Source organism: Larus michahellis, chromosome 2 (assembly GCF_964199755.1).
Source record: "Larus michahellis chromosome 2, bLarMic1.1, whole genome shotgun sequence".
Lineage (NCBI taxonomy): Eukaryota > Metazoa > Chordata > Aves > Charadriiformes > Laridae > Larus > Larus michahellis.
Genome location: NC_133897.1, coordinates 41507862 through 41528627, shown reverse-complemented (window position 1 = coordinate 41528627; position 20766 = coordinate 41507862).

Sequence of the window (20766 nt, the reverse complement as noted above, 5' to 3'; positions counted from 1 at the left end):
CTATAATATGACTGAGTCTCTGGCTGATGAGAGGGTTAGACAATCCTGTGTGAGCTTCTGTACCCGGCACCAGGAGTGAGACTTCCAGAGCGCACTTTGGGCTGCTGTAGAGATGCCCCATTTCTAGACTTGATTATTTGCATCAAGGGGAAACTCTGGTAAAGTTTACGAGAAAGTATCCTTTGAACTTAAAACAGATGGGAGTGAAAGATTCTTTTTTATATTTAGGTTGGAGTGTCTCACAGGAAAGTCCCTAGGACCGAACTTCAAAAGAGAAAAACAAGAGGGAAATGAGAAGATGAACTTAATCTTTTATTCCTTCCAGAGCCTGTCAATTTAATAAGACTTATGCCTTATGCAGTTATAAAAATAATGTGATTAATATGGAGAACTGATATTCTGACCTCTTCTAAAACTGTGTAAGAAAGACAAGTGGGATTCTATGTTGTCTATAGCAAACTACCTAACTCTCCTGAAAGCTGGGATTGGCCAAACTGCAATCAAAATATACCATATCAAGATTTGCATCTCACAAAGTGTTTATTGTAAAAAGAATGAAAAGTAATGATTGCATATCAGTTTATTTTCAAAACCTCTCACATATCACTTCATGCTTAATCTTTTCTTTAATTGCACATTACACATTTAAGGTTTAGTGCAAGTTATTGAAAATCAATAAGGTTATAAAAGTAGGATTGGTAATTACTGCATGACTTGTACAATATCTTATTTACATATTTCATTTACTGGCAACTTGCATTTTAATTAACCTAGAATGAGTGCTTCAATGAAATTGTAATTTAGTGCGCTAAATTGAAAAAGTTGTCAAATCTTGCACTTAGTCATGCAACTGTGAGTTTCATTGTCTATTCAGAAAGATTAAGAATTGTGCAATTAAGAAGATGAATTTAATCCTTGGTTTCCAATGTATTATATAAATCTTTGTTTTTTCCTGGTAAATTGTGTTTAAAACACGGTAATGATCAGAAACGCTGCCAAATTAATAAGTTTTGTTCACCAAATTCTCCCCTAAAGTATTGTTATTCAATAGATAAAGATGTCATAAAATACAACTAGAACAAAAAAGTTGATGAAGAAGTAGTCACCTTAACACATCCCCAAATGCTTCATGCTGACACTGAAAATATGAACAGAAGTAACAGAATCTGAACCTTCTACTGGTTAAACTGTGAATATCAACTAGCTGCTTCATTTTATTATATAAATAACAAGGTTAATTCCAGCCTAAGATGATAGCTCTGGTAAACTGAATATCAAGATTTTCCATTCTCTGGGGACCAAGAATCACGTGGAATTACGCAAGAAAAGTGGTCTTAGCTCTAACAGTAGGAAGAACCTTGAGTTAGATTTTTACTGACCTGCTTAAGCTGTAGCAGTTTATGTATAAAATCAAATATGCAAAATTTCCTTTCTCAGTTATCTCCTGCTGACAGTCCTTTGTATATTGAATGAATTTTCCCTAATCTTTGATTTGATATTAATGTCCGTATTCTTGGAAAGAAATTCCTTAATGACTTTTTCCCCAAATTTGCATGATAATATTGTTCAGAATAAATTTTTAGAGTTCATCTGGAAAATACCAAAAAGACTATGTTATTGTATTCTGGTTATCTGTGCTCTAACATAATCAGTTCTTTCAGAAAACCCATAAAAATGCAATGGCTTTTAAAGGGCAATCACATTGGAAGTCCCATCATCTTATTTCTAGCTTTTCTGAGCTTGTGAATATATTGACATAAATATTTATGTAAAGTTAATTAATAGAAAGCAGTTGCTTTGTAACGCAGAAGACAGAAGCTTTTTTGTCACACTTGAGCAAAACAGACATACAAATACCGTCTCTTTCACCTGGTTTTCAATGTGGTGGCTGAGATTTAGACAAAAGATATAATTTAGTTATTTCAAGCACTTCTATGTCAGTATATGCTCCGCAAGATGTAATATAATTTGTCTGCTACACTATTTATGCAGCATGCTGTCTGGCACAACATTCCCTCTAGACAGAAGGTGCTGACATATTAAAGAAGCAAGCAACAAGCATTTGATCTTCTGTTTATATTGCTTTTCTCAGAAAAACGTGAGAGTCAATTCAACAGAGATTTGGTTGCCACTGTGTGAACATAGCTTCTGACCCGAGGTGTAAACTGGAATTTCGTAGCTTTACTGTTTCAATATATTTTAATACAGTGTGATCTTTAAAAGGAAAAATTTTCCAGAAAATATCTTTTCACATTTTCAGTTCAGGTTTATGCCAGTGATGTTATTTTATATAATCAGACATGGTGCATGGCATTTTAGCCTAGCAAATTTGAGGTAGAATTTTTCAGAAAGGAAGAGAATGTAAAAATTTCCTTAATGGCTTCTCTTCCTGTCATCAAGAAAATGCTGTTTGAAGCATCAGAGCTAAAAAGGCTCTTAATATCAAAACTGGCTTACTATGGGAGTGCATATTTGAGTGTCACAAATTGTGCTGAGAGTGAGGGATAATATGAAGTTTATATGCAATGCGCATCATGAGGTTCTATTTCTCTCTGCCTTACCAGATTTTAACAAAATGCTGTAGTGGATGAAAGTGCCATCAATCTTTTGCCTCAAGACTTTAGTCCATAGATTAAGAATAAAAGTACTAACTAATTTTATGTTCACAAAGAGATAGAATGGTTATAAAGCACTTGATATATATTTTATTTACTTCAGTATTGGCCTTAATTATACGAGGTGAAAGAATAGGAGAGAAATTCAAAGAAAAACATCATTAGCTACTATTTTTGCTTTGAAAAGAAGAACTCATCTCTGTTCCAAAATGCAGGCTCCTGCAGTGAAGTGTTCACCAGTACCTGAAGAAGTTAATTACAAACTATCTGTGATATTTCTGTGATTCCTGCTGTCAGTGGAAGAGTGGCATGCATTTGGCAGATCTACATCATTTGAAAATGAAAAAGGAGCTATTGAAAATCAAAGCTGGAGGCTCAGACACATAACCACAATTAGTATCCTTTAACAATCTAGCCCCTCCATCCTGAGGCAAAATAATTGCGTGTGAACTGCTGCGAGATTCCCAAATGTTAGAGACTGTGTGGCTTAAGTTACTGCCTAATGACAAAGTTAAGCTGCTGCATTACCTATACGTGTCTACAAAGCCATTGGATGAACAAACAAAAGACTACAGCTCAACTAAAGTATCATAATTTGTCTGCGCACTGGAGCCTCCCATCTTGCAGACATTCACAAACTGTTAAAAAGATCTGAAACATTTAGCCTTTTTTTCAGCAATAGCTGCAAATGAAAACTGTGCAGTGCAAGCTTTCATAACCTGTTTTTCCAATGTGCCTTGTGACATCTCTGTAATGGAGATAGTAAATTCTCAGCACCCATTCAGCCCCTTGCATCTCTGAGAATCATAAAAGACTATGTATTCACATGAGAAGGCCATCCATTTCTCTCCAATCCGCAAAAATCCTTCAGATAACAATGTCTTCTGGTAATCTAGGTTGAATACAGATCATTGCGGTGGTGAAGGGGAAGTCTGTAGTCAATTCTCTAACAGTGTTTCTCTTAATACAGGATTTTATATTTGTACTTGAGCTTAAATGAAATTAGATTTCCTATTTCTTTCCAAGTTTACTACCGCAAGAACAGTTTCTATTGTTCAGTGCACCTTCTCTTTCTTAAACTCTTTCTACTTATTTCTTAATAGCTCAGTATTTTTATTCTATTTCTGTTTATCACTTCCCTGTTACTTTGTACTGATCCATGTGTAAAATGAAGTTTCAGAGTAAGATGGACTCATCAGTCTTCTATATTAGCACAGCATCCTGTTTGTAGAATTTCTTGAATAGCTATCTGTCCATTTATATATAGACATTATCTTTTAGCTACACTCGGTGATTATAGTGTAATTGTGCTGTTTTAAAGCACTGGAAAATAGTATCCTAACTTTATTGACCGTGTTTTGAATGCTCTACTAAAAGAAACTTGAACATATCAATATAAAGTATTTTACAGTTTTAACGGATATGTATATGCTTACACAGAAAATATGAAAAATGAGTGAGAATAAAAAATACTCACAGTTTTCAGATGTCTGCTGTATCAGAAGAAAAAGGTTCAACTAAACAGGATAGAAAGAAAAATTGACAGAAGAGGTTTCTCCACTGGGTAGGATGATTGGGACCCCACAGTGTGGACAACTCTGCAGATCATTTCCCGCTAGCAGATCCTTTCCAAATAAGTTGATTTTTTTGCTCAGTAGTGTCAGTAGCACTGGCCATTACAGTTGTGGTAAATACAGATTGATTTAAACTGATATCTCAAGAGCTGTTTTCAGATGGAAAGTTTTTGTGCTTTTCAGATAAATGTCCAGGTGTGCATACTGTAAAAGCAAAAAGCGAAATCAAAAAGCTAAGACTTCTGAACCAACATCTTGAGATAAATCAGTTTCTTTCACCCATGAAAGCACAATTTACTACCAGATGAAAGTTCTAAGTACATGTTTGCTAAAAGTAGTAAAAAGTTCATGTACATAATGCTCCTCTTCTGAATGACACTCTTTTTCCCTTCGGTATCTTGAATACTAAAACCAGTGCTAAAGCACAATTGCAAACTTACTGTAGGAAGTAAAACTGAAGAAGAGGCACAATAATTACATTAATCACAATCCTTGCTTGGGGGAAAAACTGCTTATCACCAGTGGAATAGGATAGACCACACCTGGGTTTCAGGGCTTTTCTACTACTGGGCCACAGCTAAAAAGGTTCCCATGGGGTGGAGCAGGACAGACATTTGCATATGATAATGTAAGTTTCTGTGAGAGTTTGAAAAGAAATCTGTAAAACCCCAAAATGAGTGAAATTATAAGAACAATTAAACTCCATAGTTTTCAGTGTTTAAAGTATGTAAAATATCTTATAAGACAAGGATCCATTCTGTAGATTAGACATCAAGGTATCACTCACAACCAACCCCTGTACATTTGTCAAAAAGTAAAGCCAGTTTGGAACAGTGACATCTGGGATGAAATTTGGCACATGATTAGCTGATTCATTGGATAGATGATTAATATTGATAAGAAAGAGACTGCCTGTTTCAATGGTTGATATCCAGTTTCCATTGCTTCCTAAAATGAGCAGATTAACATCTTCTTGGAAAATGGAAAAGCTTAGTACATTTTGGTTTTCAAGTATAACGTTGAAGAATTCATACCATTGTCTATGTTTGCTCCTTTCACGATTTTTTATTTATATGAAGAACTATGAATGCCAAGCCCGGTTGCTATTTGGTTGACTTTTTTATTTAAAGGGCTATCAGTTCTTTCAGCAATTTTACTGGTATTCAAAGACCTCAAAACTGGAGGAATCTGGGCAACTTTAATGCTGCACCTGTGTGGCTGATCTGTGTGTTCTCTCCTTCCCTCCCTGCTTCATCATGGTCACTGTTGGTATATCAGGTGTATTTTTCCCTGTCCCAGGGAGAGGGCTAAACCTTCTGGTGGTTTAGCCTTGAGCAGACTGCAGAGAAGTTTGAGGACTTCTAAAAATTGTTCCACAGCTACAGCAGCTCCTTAAAAGTCCACAGTTAAGCACAAAACATCTCTGGATGTTCCAAAAAATGACACCAAAAGAGGAAAGTCCACTGATTCATATTTATGCTGTATTTGATGCTTTTATTTTAATTACAACAATTTAGGGAAGGTTTAACTTGAATAATAAAGCATTTAGTAAAAATGTATTCTTTAAAAAACATTGCAAGACTCAAAAGAAGAATAGTATCTTCTAGGTAAGGTCAATGTATATATTATTTTTTTTTTACTAATAGCCTTGCAGATAACTTTCATTAACTTCTGTTACTTTGAATCATGCCCACAATAAACAGCAAGAAATGAAAGCAGGCTAAACATTATAAGTAGTATATTCTTCAGTTATAATCCTTGATACAGAAGAATTAATTGTATTCATGAATTTTAAAATACACTGTCTTAGGATGCTTTCCTAGGAATAAAAAATTTGGGGTTTATAAGCAACTGAACCGTCAGAATACCACTAGGTATTTTGTTTAAGATGTTTTTAAGATGGGTTTAATAACTTAAGAGTTTTAAGATGGGTTAAATAAAAAAACATTAGGAAGCAATTTCAACTTCATATAATTTTTGCAAGTATCTTCACCTAAAATTATTGCAGATTATAAAACCGCAGCTGCTGTATGATCCCAAATTATCAGATAACATTTTCTCTAATTGTGTCCACTCATCTTCAGGGTTTGAATTGAAGGGTCACCTTGGTAGTAATTTAGTCTTCATTTGCAAAGTACATTTGCATGATGAAAATGTAAGTTTAAAGTTCTTAAGAACTTTAAAAACAGTTTCTATGGCTTATGCAAGTTTTTATCTTCCCTATGTACTTTAGCATTTAAATGCTCTAACAAGACCCGCCTGGGTGCAGTCCTGAGGAACGTGCTCTAGGCAATCCTGCTTTAGCAGGTGAGTTGGACTCTAGAGGTCCCTTCCAACTCTGAAAAATTCCATGATTCTGTGAAGTTGAGAAATTCCTTACAAATAAGGGAAATGTCCTTTTCTTTCTACTACTTTTTAAGAACTCATAGCAGTACAGTTTATTCCATTATGTGGAAATGCAGAATGATGGGTAGTTTTCATGCATAGTGCATTCAACACAGTTTTTTAAAAGGGCACATTGACCAAATTAGGGCCTCCTATGGCTGTTTGGAAGGAATACATGCAGACCAGGCACCACATAATGCAGTCCAGGCTATGTACTCTCCTACCCCAGCTTCTTGGATAGCTTTGTCAGTGAGTTTCTGAGAGTGAAGGATCTGGGCTCTACAACATGTGCAAGCTCCTCAAGGTCTCAGCCATGACCTTGCTCACTTCGAGTAAAGGATTTATTAACTCTGGTGCTGCTGCCAGAATAGCTCGGGAGAGCTGCTGGGAGTCTGTATCAAAACCTCTTCCCTGTGTCCCCCAGCCATTTTTAAAGAAAATAATTTTAAACAGGGCTGTCCCTGATACTGCACAGATGTCCCTCCTAGGTAGATGTTCTTTCTATGTCAGACAGTCTATTGAAAATTCTCCCTCTGCTCTATTTCCCCCATCTACAAGTAGAGAGATGCTTTACCCCTAAAGAAAGAGAGTTCTTTTTATACAATTACTTAGTAAAGTACCAGCTGACAAAGCTCAAAAATATGCCAGGAAGTTCTTGAGCTTAAGGTTAATAAGACGGTTTACCATACATTAAAAACACCTCAGTGTACCATGGCCTGTCGCTTCTCAGTGTGATATTATTGGCTTTTTTTTGAAAGTCACCAGGAGAAGACAGAATTGAGTTAACTCAGCAACAGCTGTGAGTAATGTCTCATTTTCTAACCTATCGAAATGTGTGGGGCAAAGTATAAAAATCAGTTTCTTTGAGCAGTCAAAATCCTACTGTAAGGCAGGATATAGTTATGTCTATGAACGACAGACATAATGATAAAACAAACAGAAAGATAATGGGTAGAGGCAACATCTCTGCTGACACATACACCTCCTTGCCTCAGCTAGGGGAGCACTGACAGCATGTGCAGAACAAGAAGGGTTGCATTTTTAATACCCAGAAAATCTTATGTCAGCCAGGTCACAACTCTGCCTTTAATTAGATGAAATGCCTTCAATTGGAAGCCACCTGCATATAGGTTAGGATCTATGCAGCCTGCTCAGTTCCCAGCAGGTAATCTATTCTGTGAAAAGTACGTTTCAGTTATAAAGAAAACCCCCTACAATGCATCTATTGTGAAGTGTAGCTAATGTGTCATTCATATACAATCATAAACAGCTTTAAAAGCACATTGATTCTGTTTATTTTTATTTGAACGATGCTTGTATATTTGAACATGTAGTTATTTCTTGAAATAACTGGGAAACAGCAATCAAGAGAAAGCGGTTGATTAGCAATTTAAAGCAAAGCAAAATGGAAACATTTTTCACATACTGTCAAGATTTATTCTAAGTGCCTCCCATTAAAATGGTAGTGCTTACAGTAGCAGGCTGCAGTGATTCACTGCCATATTAATATGCATTGCTGAGTACAAGTGAAATCTATATTCAGTTACATAAGATTTCAGGGTTTTATTGTTGATGGCCTTTTCTTTGAACATAAGCTTTTTGTTGCACATGACATCATAGCCCATTAAACCATGAAACTTCTTGGACCAATGTCAAAGCCTTGTCCCCAAGGTCAGTGGAATTATACTAACTTGAAGCCAGAAAGAAGGCAGGGAAACAAAGCACTCAAGTGCTTAAGTTATTTTGAGGACTCAGACAATAGCATCTTCTCCTAGTGATTAATGAATTTCCAAATTGCAGCTTATCATTTATGAGATTAAAAATTTTTAAACAACACTCATGTATGTGATATATGTATATTTACATCCACATGAGAGTGAACTAAAAAGGAAGTATGTAGAAATGTATTCACTTACAAGGCTCTGTCATAAGAAATATCTGGGTGGCCATTGCAGAGTTTGAGATGTGCTAATTGAATAAACGACAATTTTACTGTTTCACCAAAATTACAAAAATTCACCAAAAAAATGGTGATTTTTTTTTTAATCTAGGAATTCTATATTAATTATACAGGCCCTTATAAATAGGAAGATACTTGAAAAGACTTTTTTTTTTTAATAATTTTTTTTTATTCTTGAAACTGATAGTTATTTTTCAGGTGCAACCTCTAGTCAAGCTATCTTCAAATGGGTGCTAATCACCTTTTATGAGCTAGAAGACATCGAGCCAGTTTAAAATCTGGGTTGTTTTTTCCCAAAATCTGGTATGTACTGCAAAAAGGGACACTGAAGATGTTTTAGAAAGCACCATTCTCAAATCATAACAGACAGTTGCACTCTGAGGACAGTGTGATATCTTCTATGTCATGAATGATATATGAAACCATGGCTATGCTATGTTTCTTGATTAAATATTTTTCAGAGTCAATTGAAGATGTCTGAGTACATTGTTGGATAAATATTTTTTAACTTCCTTATTTTATGTTGATAAATGCCTTTAGAACTATTCCTTGCAAAGGACTTAATTTCTATTCTACTTGTAGCCATGTTTCACTTTGAAAAGCATTACCATAGATGGTCAAAGGATCTTCACATACAGCTGTTATATCAGCTAGGATCTAGATCCCTCATATGCTCATAAATATTTTTTAATTATTTTAAACATATAAACAATTCCACTGTGCTTTCATGATTGAAGCTTGCAGAAGAGTTAAAACTTCACTGTGTGGGACTTAGTATGATCCTAATGTGCTTTCTATCATCTAAAATAATAAGCTAGAATTACCTGCCCGTCATCGTGGTAGGTGATCCAAAAATAAAAGCCAGAAACATAAAACATCAAAGAGCTAAATATTGCACTGGTGTATACCACTAGCTGTATCAGATTTTGCTTATTTCAAATAAAAAAAGAAAAAAAGCGGGGGTGGGGAAACAAACAATACCTTGAGTTTTAGGGGTTTACCCCAAAAACTGGTTTTACCCCAGTGAAATTATAAATACTTTCCCTCTGTGTTTATTTTTTAGAGAAAAGTAGAAACGAGTTGTAATATAAGTGAAGGGTACCAAACAAAATTGTGTCAAATACCAAAGTTCACATTCATCGGGGTTGTTATGTGGGGGCAGAAACACACATCTCCCTCGCTAAAATGAATTAAATATTGAAACAATCAATAACAAAACTTATTGGAACACGTTTTTAATCTGTTTTGCGCAAGATCTATATAAAGAACTGCTCATATTCTCTTTGATCAAAATGAAGCTGTGACAAAGCTAATAGCATCTGAATCTGGCACCAAGACATGATCCTGAGTGACCACCTGCAAAGCTGTTTGTGGCTCAGTTATGCTCAGATTTTGTGTATTGTAGACTATGAAGCAACTAGTGGAAGGTCATCTGGTCAGATAGGAAGCATTCAGGTTTTTTGCTACAAAAGTAAATGAGACGTTGCACCTGAAAAGCTTAAAGTAGAAAGTGACAAAAAGGATGATTCCACTGAAGTGTGGATTACAGCAAAGAGGTGTTAAAATTTACTCTTCCTCCATGCTAGAGGAGGGATCATAATTTTTGCTGACACGTGCTGGTATTGGGATAGTTCTTTGTACTGATGTGAAAAACATTTTCTTGAGAAGACATATTTAAGCTCAAGAAAAAGAAGAAACCTTAAAAAAGGGTATGCAGATGGTTTCACTCAAGGGAATCTAATGTGGGCTCAGAGCATCTGTTCCGAGAAAACAACTGCTGAAGAGAATGGGATTATATGGGATTTGGCCTGTTGCCACGGTGGCACACTTTGATTTGGGTTACTGCAAAATATAAATGTGATATCTCTGGAACACTGGGGATGCCTCTGGAACCTACAATCAGTATAGCTTTCTGGACAGATTGTGGAAAAAGCTCCTGGAAGATCTGGAATTTAGAAAGCTAAAGTCTCCATACATGTAAACAAGTTGGTTTGGTTTTCCATTTTCTAATTTTGTCTGATAAAGTTTTCAGACTGGGTTTGGTCTGTATTTTGGAGGTACCGAGTAGTTCACTTTAGCTTGTGACTTTATCTGTCTGTAGGACTGATGCCAGGCAATACTGATCTCAGTAATGTGTTTTGTCTCCCCTGGGCATGAGACTCTAGGATTAGGGAGCCTTTCCTTTCAAGGAATTTCTCAACGTAGCTTGAAATGGGGATTTTCAGGCCATATCTACATTTATGGGAAAAGGAATACAGTAGGAGCAGATCTGGACAATGAAAAAAATTGGACTGGATGTCCTTGCTTATGCAGCAGCGGGGTGAGATGGGATGGCAGGACGTGTCCCCCTGACTATTCTGGCCATGCAGATTGAGTGCCCACTGGATGATATTAGCCGGGCTTCTGGAGTTTAGTTTTGGCTTATTTTCATCTGAAAAGAGTATGATTCATGTGCTCTTTAATGTAAACTAAAATACAGTAAATGGGGGCACATGGGAGATCCACTTCAAAAATTAATTCCTGATCTGAGCTAAACCACTGATGTAGATGCATCTTCAGACTTAGAGCAGAGAACTGGCATTCATTATCGGAGGGTTGATATATCAACAAGAACTACTTAATCTCACCCCCAAATCATACTATTGACTTCTCTGTTACACTGGAAAGGGCATCTGGAGGAGAGGAAAAAGAGCTGTGACCTACTTCCAGTATTTCTGTTGATGCCCCCTTCAAGTACGATTGACCATAGGTCAACTAGCCTAGTTTAAAGTTTCCATGTGGAAAGAAATGAAATGCTTTCTTTTTCAGTTCTCCATCCTGAGTACTTTCAACTACTGTGGGTATTTGATGACCGTGAGTCAGAATATCTAAAATTTAGGACCCTTTTAGCCAATGTTTCCCCTTTAGTTGATGTAAACATGTAGAAGTCTCCAAGAGTGACTCAGAAGACTTAAGTTGGATGCCTAATGAGTAATCTTTGTATTTTTTGATGAATGTTGGTATATAAACCCTAACTCGTGAAAATAACATAAATGTAGAGAATGAATTTTCAACTCTCTTTTCAACACATGGAGAGGCTTCTGACTACTAAAAATGCTGCCAACAGGTCAAAGGCCAAAACTCAAAACTGAAATTGAGACACAGTAAATTTTTAAGAAAGGAAATGGGAACAACAAATTATCATGGACTTTATGCTTTTAAATGGAACAAGAGGTATAAAGCCAGATTCTTTTTTTGCAGTGTACCTGTTCATCCTGTTCCTTCCCTCAGCCGTGTGGACACATTATTATCCTTTTTTGCGTCAGTACTGAGTTTATATATGGGCCCTCCATTAAATCCTGCCACATCCTCTATTCTTTTTACAGCCCCACCAAATTATTCATTGCTGCAAAGATCAGTTCTAAGGGAAACACACAAAGCACGAGGAGGACAAATGCTCTACTAGAATGTACCACTTTTAGAGTATCTGATATTTTGTTTCTAAACAACTTGGCAGCATTCTTATTTTCCACTTCAGTGATCTTTTTTAATCACTTCTCCTATTTGTGTATCTAGTTTTTGAGGGCTTTTTTCCCCTCCCCACTCTCTTTTTCTCCTTCAACTCCTTCAGCTTGTGGCAATGCTGCAGAATGCTGATGAGCAAGACTCGTCTCCAGCCAGGTAATCATTTTGGGCACCAAACACTGACTGCGCTTCTAAGGGAAATTTGCAGGCTGAGCAAACCTTAAAAGTACAGTAAAAGCATTTGATATGCACTCATTGCAGGTGCATCCGCCATTTAGCTTCTTTCTGTACTGAGAACTGTGCAGACAAGGATTTGCTATAGCACTGATTGCACCAAAATGATATCCTATACTCTTTCTCTATTTTAGCTAGTATTTTGGCCTTATCAGCTGCACATTACAGTAATAAAACAGGCTTTAATGTACATGTGGAATGGTAAAGTGATGATATGAAATGCTGAACAAAGAGCTCTATTATCACCATACAATGTGAATCTTTGCATAACTAGTCACTGGGCAAAATTCTCAGCTGGAGTACATGCACATAACTCCTGGGAGATCAAGGGATCTCGTGCTAGTGGGAGTTCAGACTTAACATTACATATGAAGAAGAATGACTTAGTTGGCATTCGCTTTTATGAAAAAAAAACACATGCAAGGGTAAATGTTTGAAGAGGCTGGGTCTTGTAATCCTTTTTGCATTTGAAGTATGATTTAGGTGAACAGCTGATTATTCAAATCTCTAACTACCAGCTTCTTTCTTGCAATCAAGTATTTAGAATTGTTAGCCTGGATTCACACTTGCAGCTCAAGTCAGGGTGTAAATTGAAGCCCCAATGGACAAGCTGTATGAAAACATAATCCAAAGTGTGAAAGTGCCTGTCCTTGTTTAGGGGCTGGGAATACCATTCTATGCTGATTTTCAATTGCATTGTTCAAGAATCAAACTGATGAAAATTTGAATGCCTTCTAGGTTCTAAGTCTATTTTTGTTATGATGGGAACATTTGACTAGGTTTGTGGGAAAAAAATAAAGAAGGAATTTTATTTATGCCTTTGCAGAAACGCAAGAAGTCTCTCATCACCAGTAATTTTCCATTTTCTAAAATCTTATTATTTTGTTTGTGTTCACTACCACAACATGAAAGTTGCTTTATATCAATCATTTCACTTTTTGTTTCACAAGCAAAAACATCATTCTGTTTTAGTAATGTGTTACAATGGAAAGTCAATAGTAAGGAAGAAGATTGCCAATATGATAAAGTGGGTGCTGAGACAAATTTGACAGGGGTGATCTGTATTTTGCTTTCAGCCCTCTTGCACTGGGAATGAGGCACACAGTGATTTGGTATTGGAATCTGCACCCAGCAGAGGCTTCTAGCCTTGAGATCTTGCAGGTTTGTTGGTTAGGCTATCACAGCCAATAAATCAATATTATTCTTTCTTCTTTGCCATCTTTCTAAATAGTTCAGGAGAATGCATTTAAATTATGGGTCTCTTCCAACTTGAGATACTCTATGATCCTGTGAACAGATACTGTTCTTCTGAACCTTAAGGTCTCTCTTCACTGTTTCCAGTTAAGGAAAGGATAATGGCAGTGTATATATTCATACTAATTTTATAGTCAAACCCATATAGTGATGGAGGCTCTGGAAGTGTATTTCAGGACTTCAAGATTATGCCAGTTAAGAATACTGTTTTGGATATAAACATGAAATACAGGTATAATACATGTATCTTTTTTTCATCCTTATGAAATGAAATTATTTTTTTGTTTAAGGAGCATTTAACTCCTTAAGCTTATAATCTTCTTATTTACGTAATTCAATACCATAACTGATTTTCCCATAACGGCAGCCTGTAGTAACACTACTCTTGAGAAAGAGATTCTTACTGGATAATGTTAATAGTCGGCATGGGGAAAAAAAAAGATAGCCTTTGAATCATGGGGAAACTCTGCTAATTTGTACCTCACTTGGTTACAAACTACTAACCAGGCAGAGGGGCGAGTTGTGGAGATCAGGATTCTCTGAGTAACAGGAAAGAAATGCGCAAAGCGTGCAGGAGACATGAACAGGGAAGTTCATCCTGAAAGCCTGTTTGCTGAAGGAATAGGTGCAGCTTTCTCTTTTTTTTTATGTAGTCAAGTGAGATATGTACACAATGAGCTGAATTTAAACTTAGATAAATATAATGTTTGGAAATTGGTTCTGTATTTTGGGATAAGACACTCAAGAAGTACTAAAAATAACAGCTTGCTGAGACAGAGAAAAAAAACATTACATTAGAAGAAAATACCAAGACAGTGTTTGTCATTCAATGTTTTTCTTTACTCCTTCCTTCCTTCCTTCCTTCCTTCCTTCCTTCCTTCCTTCCTTCCTTCCTTCCTTCCTTCCTTCCTTCCTTCCTTCCTTCCTTCCTTCCTTCCTTCCTTCCTTCCTTCCTTCCTTCCTCATGAATTTGTGTTCTAATATGTTCCATCAGTAAATATCTCTCAAAAACGCATTGACAATGTGTCTTTGAAACTTCTAACAAACTTAAGGAGTATGAGAAAAGTGCCTCTTTCTATCTAGCGGTGAGTATGCAGGGGTGTTTTCTGCTGAGAAGCGGATGTGATGTTGCCAGCTTCTGGAAGGAGATGAAATACCTGCCTGGAACTGCAGAAATTGCAAGAGCCCCATGTAATTGCATTATGTTTATCTACTGCAGTAGATCATTATGAAGTCAAATCTAGCTGGATGTACAATGCTAACTTACTTCAACATCTGATTCTTCCATTAGGTCTCATCTTATGGGTAGAAACTATTTTATTTTTTTCCTCATTCTACAGCTTTTATATATCAGAAACCTGCAGTGTGACCTGGTAGCAAAAGCTGGAAGCAGATCTTTCTCCCAAATGCCATGTTCTGACAGATCTTACAGTACTAACCAGATATGGACACTGCCTTGTACTAGATAAATCCTTACAGAGTCTGGCACTGCCTTTGAGAGATGACTGACCTATGAGCAAGTGGGATTCCAGTGCTGGAGTGTATTTATTTGTTGCTGTTCCTAGTCATGCTCCCTTGCCCTCTTTCAAGTTATATGTTCACATTGCCCCTTGTGTTCCCTGAGACCACGCAGAAAGGTCTTTTCCTTAGGCAGAATTCAGTCAGGTATGTTATGTCCGTGCAGAAGCAGACAATAGCATGCTTCTCTCACCCCTTTGCCACAGCTCACACCTCCCAGGATCCTCTTATAGTCCTTTTATGGACCGGTAAGAGCCTTTTGGTCTTTTGTTGGCTGTGGCTTCAGCCTTTGTCACTTGGCTCCATTTTGTCATTTGCTGGATTCTTGATAGGAATATGGATTCTGTGTGTTCTACTACTTTTAACCACAAATGGAATTTTACTATGCTTGAACTTGATAATTTTACATGAGCTCTTGTCATCAGTTTCTTTTCCAAGTTGAGACTGTTTTTATCATATTACAAGCTGCTATCTGAACAATCTTTTCCAAATTTGTATTATTTTACTAGCTGGCATAATTCCAAAGTGAGAAATTTTGGGTTTTCTCCACAGTGAATTATACACTCTCCCAATATGTCCTCCTTTCCTCTGATTTGCTGGGTTTTCCTTCTCATCTAAAATAGTCAACATGTTTTCATCAGCTAGTCACTTTATTTCTTAGTCATTGTCGTGATTTAACCCCAGCCAGCAACTAGAACCATGCAGCTGCTCACTCACTCACACCAGTTTGGGTGGGAGAGAGTATTGGAAGAGTACAAGTGAGAAAAAAACCTCATGGGATGAGATAAAGGCAGTTTAATAGGTAGAGTAAAAGCCACGTACACAAGCAAAGCAAATGAAGGAAATTATTGACTGCTTCCCATCAGCAGGCAGGTGTTCAGCCATCTCCAGGAAAGCAGGACTGCATCACACATAACGGTTACTTGGGAAGACAAATGCCATCACTCCAAACATCCCCCCTTCCTTCTTCTTTCCCCAGATTTATGTACTGAGCATGATGTCACACGATATGCAATAGCCCTTTTGTCAGATGGGGTCAGCTATCCCGGCTGCGTCCCCTCCCAGCTTCTTTTGCCCTCCCAACCTACTCGCTGGCAGGGAAGTGTGAGGAGCAGAAAAGGCTTTTCTGCTTAGAAAGAATTGCTTAGCAAAACCTGCAAACATTAGTGCCCTATCAAGAGTATTTCTCATCCCAAATACAAAATACAGCACTATACCAGCTGCTAATAAAAAAGTTAACTTTATTCCAGCTGAAACCACAACAGTCATCTAAATAAAAATGAGGTTAAGTCTGTCACGTATCTCTTCAGATTTGACCAGACTATTTACCTAAGGAGTAGACAATCTCAAGGAATTTCGGGGTTAGCTCCAATTCTGGCAGTTATGTCGCTGTAGCCAAGTGTGATAGATGACAGACGTATAGTGCTGTACTAGTGATTTTTATGTCTCTATAGGTGCTTCCAGGTATTTTTCTGTTAATGCTGTTTTAGTACAATGTGCTTCAGCATGTACTGTGCCTCTTTTTCTTATGTTGTTTCAGAATTGATATGGTAAAACATTTGCTTTAATACCAGCTATAAATTTGAACTGTTTGATGGAATACAGGTTGTGAAGACTCTGAGGAGTGTGGTAGATTATTTCTGTTATCTTTCAATACTGCCCAAATCCCTCATGCGTTAGTTCAACAAAGAATTTGTGACTTTTTGCTTTCTTGGATAGAATCACAGAATCACAGAATCATAGAATAGTTTGGGTTGGAAGGGACCTTTAAAGATCATCTAGTGCAACTGCCCTGCAATGAGCAGGGATATCTTCAACTAGATCAGGTTGCTCAGAGCCCTGTCCAACCTGACCTTGAATGTTTCCAGGGATGGGGCATCTACCACCTCTCTGGGCAACCTGTTCCGGTGTTTCACCACCCTCATGATAAAAAATTTCTTCCTTATATCTAGTCTAAATCTACCCTCTTTTAGTGTAAAACCATTACCCTTGTCCTATGGCAACAGGCCCTGCTAGAAAGTTTGTCCCCGTCTTTCTTATAAGCCCTCTTTAACTGCTGAAAGGCTGCAATAAGGTCCTCATAGGAGAGGTGTTCCAGCCCTTAGATCATTTTTGTGGCCCTCCTCTGGACCTGCTCCGATAGGTTCATGTCTTTCCTATGCTGAGGGCTCTAGAGCTGGATGCAGTACTCCAGGTGGGGTGTCACTAGAGCAGAGCAGAGCAGAGGGGCAGAATCACCGCCCTCGACCTGCAGGGTCGACCTGCAGGCCAAGATACTGTTGGCCTTCTGGGCTGTGAATGCGCATTGCTGGCTCACATCCAGCTTTTCATCCACCAGTACCCCCAGGTCCTTCACAGCAGGGTTGTTCTCAATCCCTTCATCCCCCCAGCCTGTGTTGGTACAGGGGGTTGCCCTGACGCAGGTGCTGCACCCTGCACTTGGCCTTGTTGAACCTCATGATGTTCACATGGGCTGACTTCTTGAGCTTGTCCAGGTCTCTCTGGATGGCATCCTGTCCACCAGGCATGTCAAGCACACCACTCAGCTTGGTCGCATCTGCAAATTTGCTGAGGCTACACTTGATCCCACTGTCTATGTCATTGATGAGGATATTAAACAGTAGTGGTCTTAATATGGACCCCTGAGGGACACCACTTATCACTCATCTCCATCTGGACATTGAGCCATTGATCTCTACCCTCTGGATGCAACACCCAACTAATTCCTCAGCCACCAAACAATTCAACCATCAAATCTGTATTTCTCCAATTTAGAGAGCAGGGTGTTGTGGGGGATCATGTCAAAGGCCCTAGAGAAGTCCAGATAGGCTTGGTTCACTCTGTACGTGGAATAACAGTGTTTCAATCCTCTGCATCTTTGGCACTACCCTCAAAGCTGTCAGACCTTAGGTGAGGATGTACACTCACAGAACAGGGATGGACAGTCTTTCTAGCTAAGCTAGAAGACACCACATGTCTTTTGCTCAGATCCTCTACAAATTTGTAGTCTATAGAATGGAGATTATCTCTGCTTGGGAAGCAAATGACTTTTGCTTTCCTGCAAGCCAAAATCAAAATCCCTCAGCAGCCTTTCTTTTAGTTCTGTATTGCCAACATTAAACATAGTTTGCCTCTGATTGGTTATTACTTAGCACTGCAAGAAATACTGGATATAGCTTTTTGCCTCAGATCTGTAAAATTCTTATTTTCTGCATAGATATAAATGACAGCAGAATGGATAGCATTCAAATACAATATTTTTTTTAGCATTACATTATTTCCTAAGCATTGTTAAGACTAAATCCATTTTCAGTTGGCTGCATTACAAATGTTCCAGAGCCTTCTCTCCCACAGTGTGTAAATAGCTATTTTTGAGCCCTTTCTTTTTTATCCGCCCCAAAGACTCTTGTAGAGCTGTGGAATAGCTGCTTCCACTATCAGTTCTCAGCAGTATTTCTAAGATAAAATGGGGTTGGGTTGCAGCCCTCCATGTGTAAGAAAAATTGTTCTCTTGCCTGGATGCTTTACATTGGCCGCATTTTCATGTACTTCATGTACTCTAATCAAAGACAAAACAACCATTCCTTGCTTCACATAGACAGAGGATACAGCCAACATCATGTTATGTTTTCTACATTGTTGTACTTTTGGTTTGTTGAGAAACAAGAACAAGACCAAATATGAAAAGGTTGAAACAGAGTTCAATATCAGACACAAGATAAGGTGACTCCTATGTGAAAGTTTGACACGCAGACTTTGAAGAAGTCTTTAGGACAAGTTGGAGACCTCTTCCAAAAAGCAGCTGTCCTTTGACTGCACTTAATTGATTTTAAGAAGATAATAGGAAGACAGCCATAACAATCTTGTAAATGCTACTACCAATAAGGGGGAAAATACTGTATAGTAGAGGGGCCTTCCCTCTGTGTTCAGTTGACAATTCAGAGCACAAATACCCAAATACCGAGAACGACTCTCATAATCTGATAGTGGAGCAGGGCAATCTAGCTGCAGGCATGTTGTAACGCAGCTGCCATGAGCAGGGCAGTTAGATTACATCTAAACTTGAAGGCAAAGGACAATTTTCAAACTCTCAAGTGCAGCCCCAACTCTCTTTTGGCATGCACATATATGAACCTGCCTCCTTTAAGCCCTGGGTCATCTGAAGAAAGACCTGCAGTTTGTGGTGTTTTTTAAGATGTCCTTGATTTTTATGGAGACAGGATCCAAAGGTCTTCCATTAACTGGGACTCACAGAGCAGTTTAAATACTTCTTAAGGTTTTGGGATATAATCTGACCAAAGGGTAGGACAAATACCCTGAAACTTGGACTGATTGTGCCAAACGCTGGCACCTAGCACATTTACCTATGAAAGCAAACAAAAAAATAACATTTCAAAATTATATTCAGAAATTATACTCTTCCCTAATGTACTGAGGAAAGAATGAAAAACAAGATATCTCACTGGAGCCACACGAAGCATATCAATAGCATGAGTTGGTCTTTGCCTGAAAAAATACAACACTTTTTCTCTATAGAAATTGGAGTTGTTCAATTTTTGTAACAAAGCATTGGCTATAATAGATGATTGAAACTCAGGTTATTGGTTATAAGAGATTATTTCACTGAATATTATTCAAGGTGAAATTTTCTACGGAGAATTTTTTCTAAAAAGAAGCTGTGAGAATACCTGCCTTTTGTTATTCTTCTGTTATTTTATGCTTTATAATATATTTAACCCATCTTATACTGCTGTATAAGAGCAAAAATGCTTTCCGGAGTTTAATATGAATTGCCAGATGAATGCCCAGCTGAGTTGCAAACTTTATGAGTCTGAAATTTCCAGTTGGTTTTCCAGTATAGAGATTTCTTTAAGTATCCCTCATGATTTCTTTCAGATAGAACGATAAACTTTGGTATGCAATAGGGTTTTTTGTTTTGTTGGGTTTTTTCCTCACTTGAGCAGTCGTCCAGAAATAAAAGCCTTCTACAGAGATAATCAAAATATTCAGTTGATCATGTTCAGAAAAAGCCTCATTCCTCTATGCAGTTATGCAATTATGGCGTATCTTGAATGACTGTCACTTAAAAGGGTTGTAACTTTCCTGGTTTATTAGAAACAGCTGGCAGATACATCAGAGGTGTCAATGGGATTATTGCTTTGAAGCGGATGTTAAACAGAAGGGGGCAATAACAGCTGTTGCAATTAGAGGCATTGTGGGCACATTTCTGCACAACTCTGGCTCAACATGACAATGATCCAACCAAAGACCAGTTAGTAATACATTATTTTTCCCAAATATTCAGAAAATATAATTTCACATCACCAAGATGTGCTAAGAATGTGCTTTTTCTTACAGCTTATGCCATTTCTGAAGTAGCTTAGACAACAGAAAAAGCTGAATGAGATCTTAAGTGCCAGATATTTTTTTCAATTTAAGTTCTGATGAAATAATACCCATAAAAATGGTTCCTAAGTATTTATATCCCCTATTGTTGAGTGTTATTGGGTGAGGACAGAGGAGGATTGTTTAGGTAGAGCAACAGGTTCATTCAACTCCTTGGAAGAGCAAGGGAGAGGAGAGGTAAAGCCACTTAATGCCCAGCTGCTCGGGTCTCCTAGGAAAATTTTTTCCTCGTAGTTTGTACCTAAATCACAAAGTGGACATGCCTCTACCTGACACCTTTCAACCAATTCGTAGACATCCTTCCTGCAGCAGCATG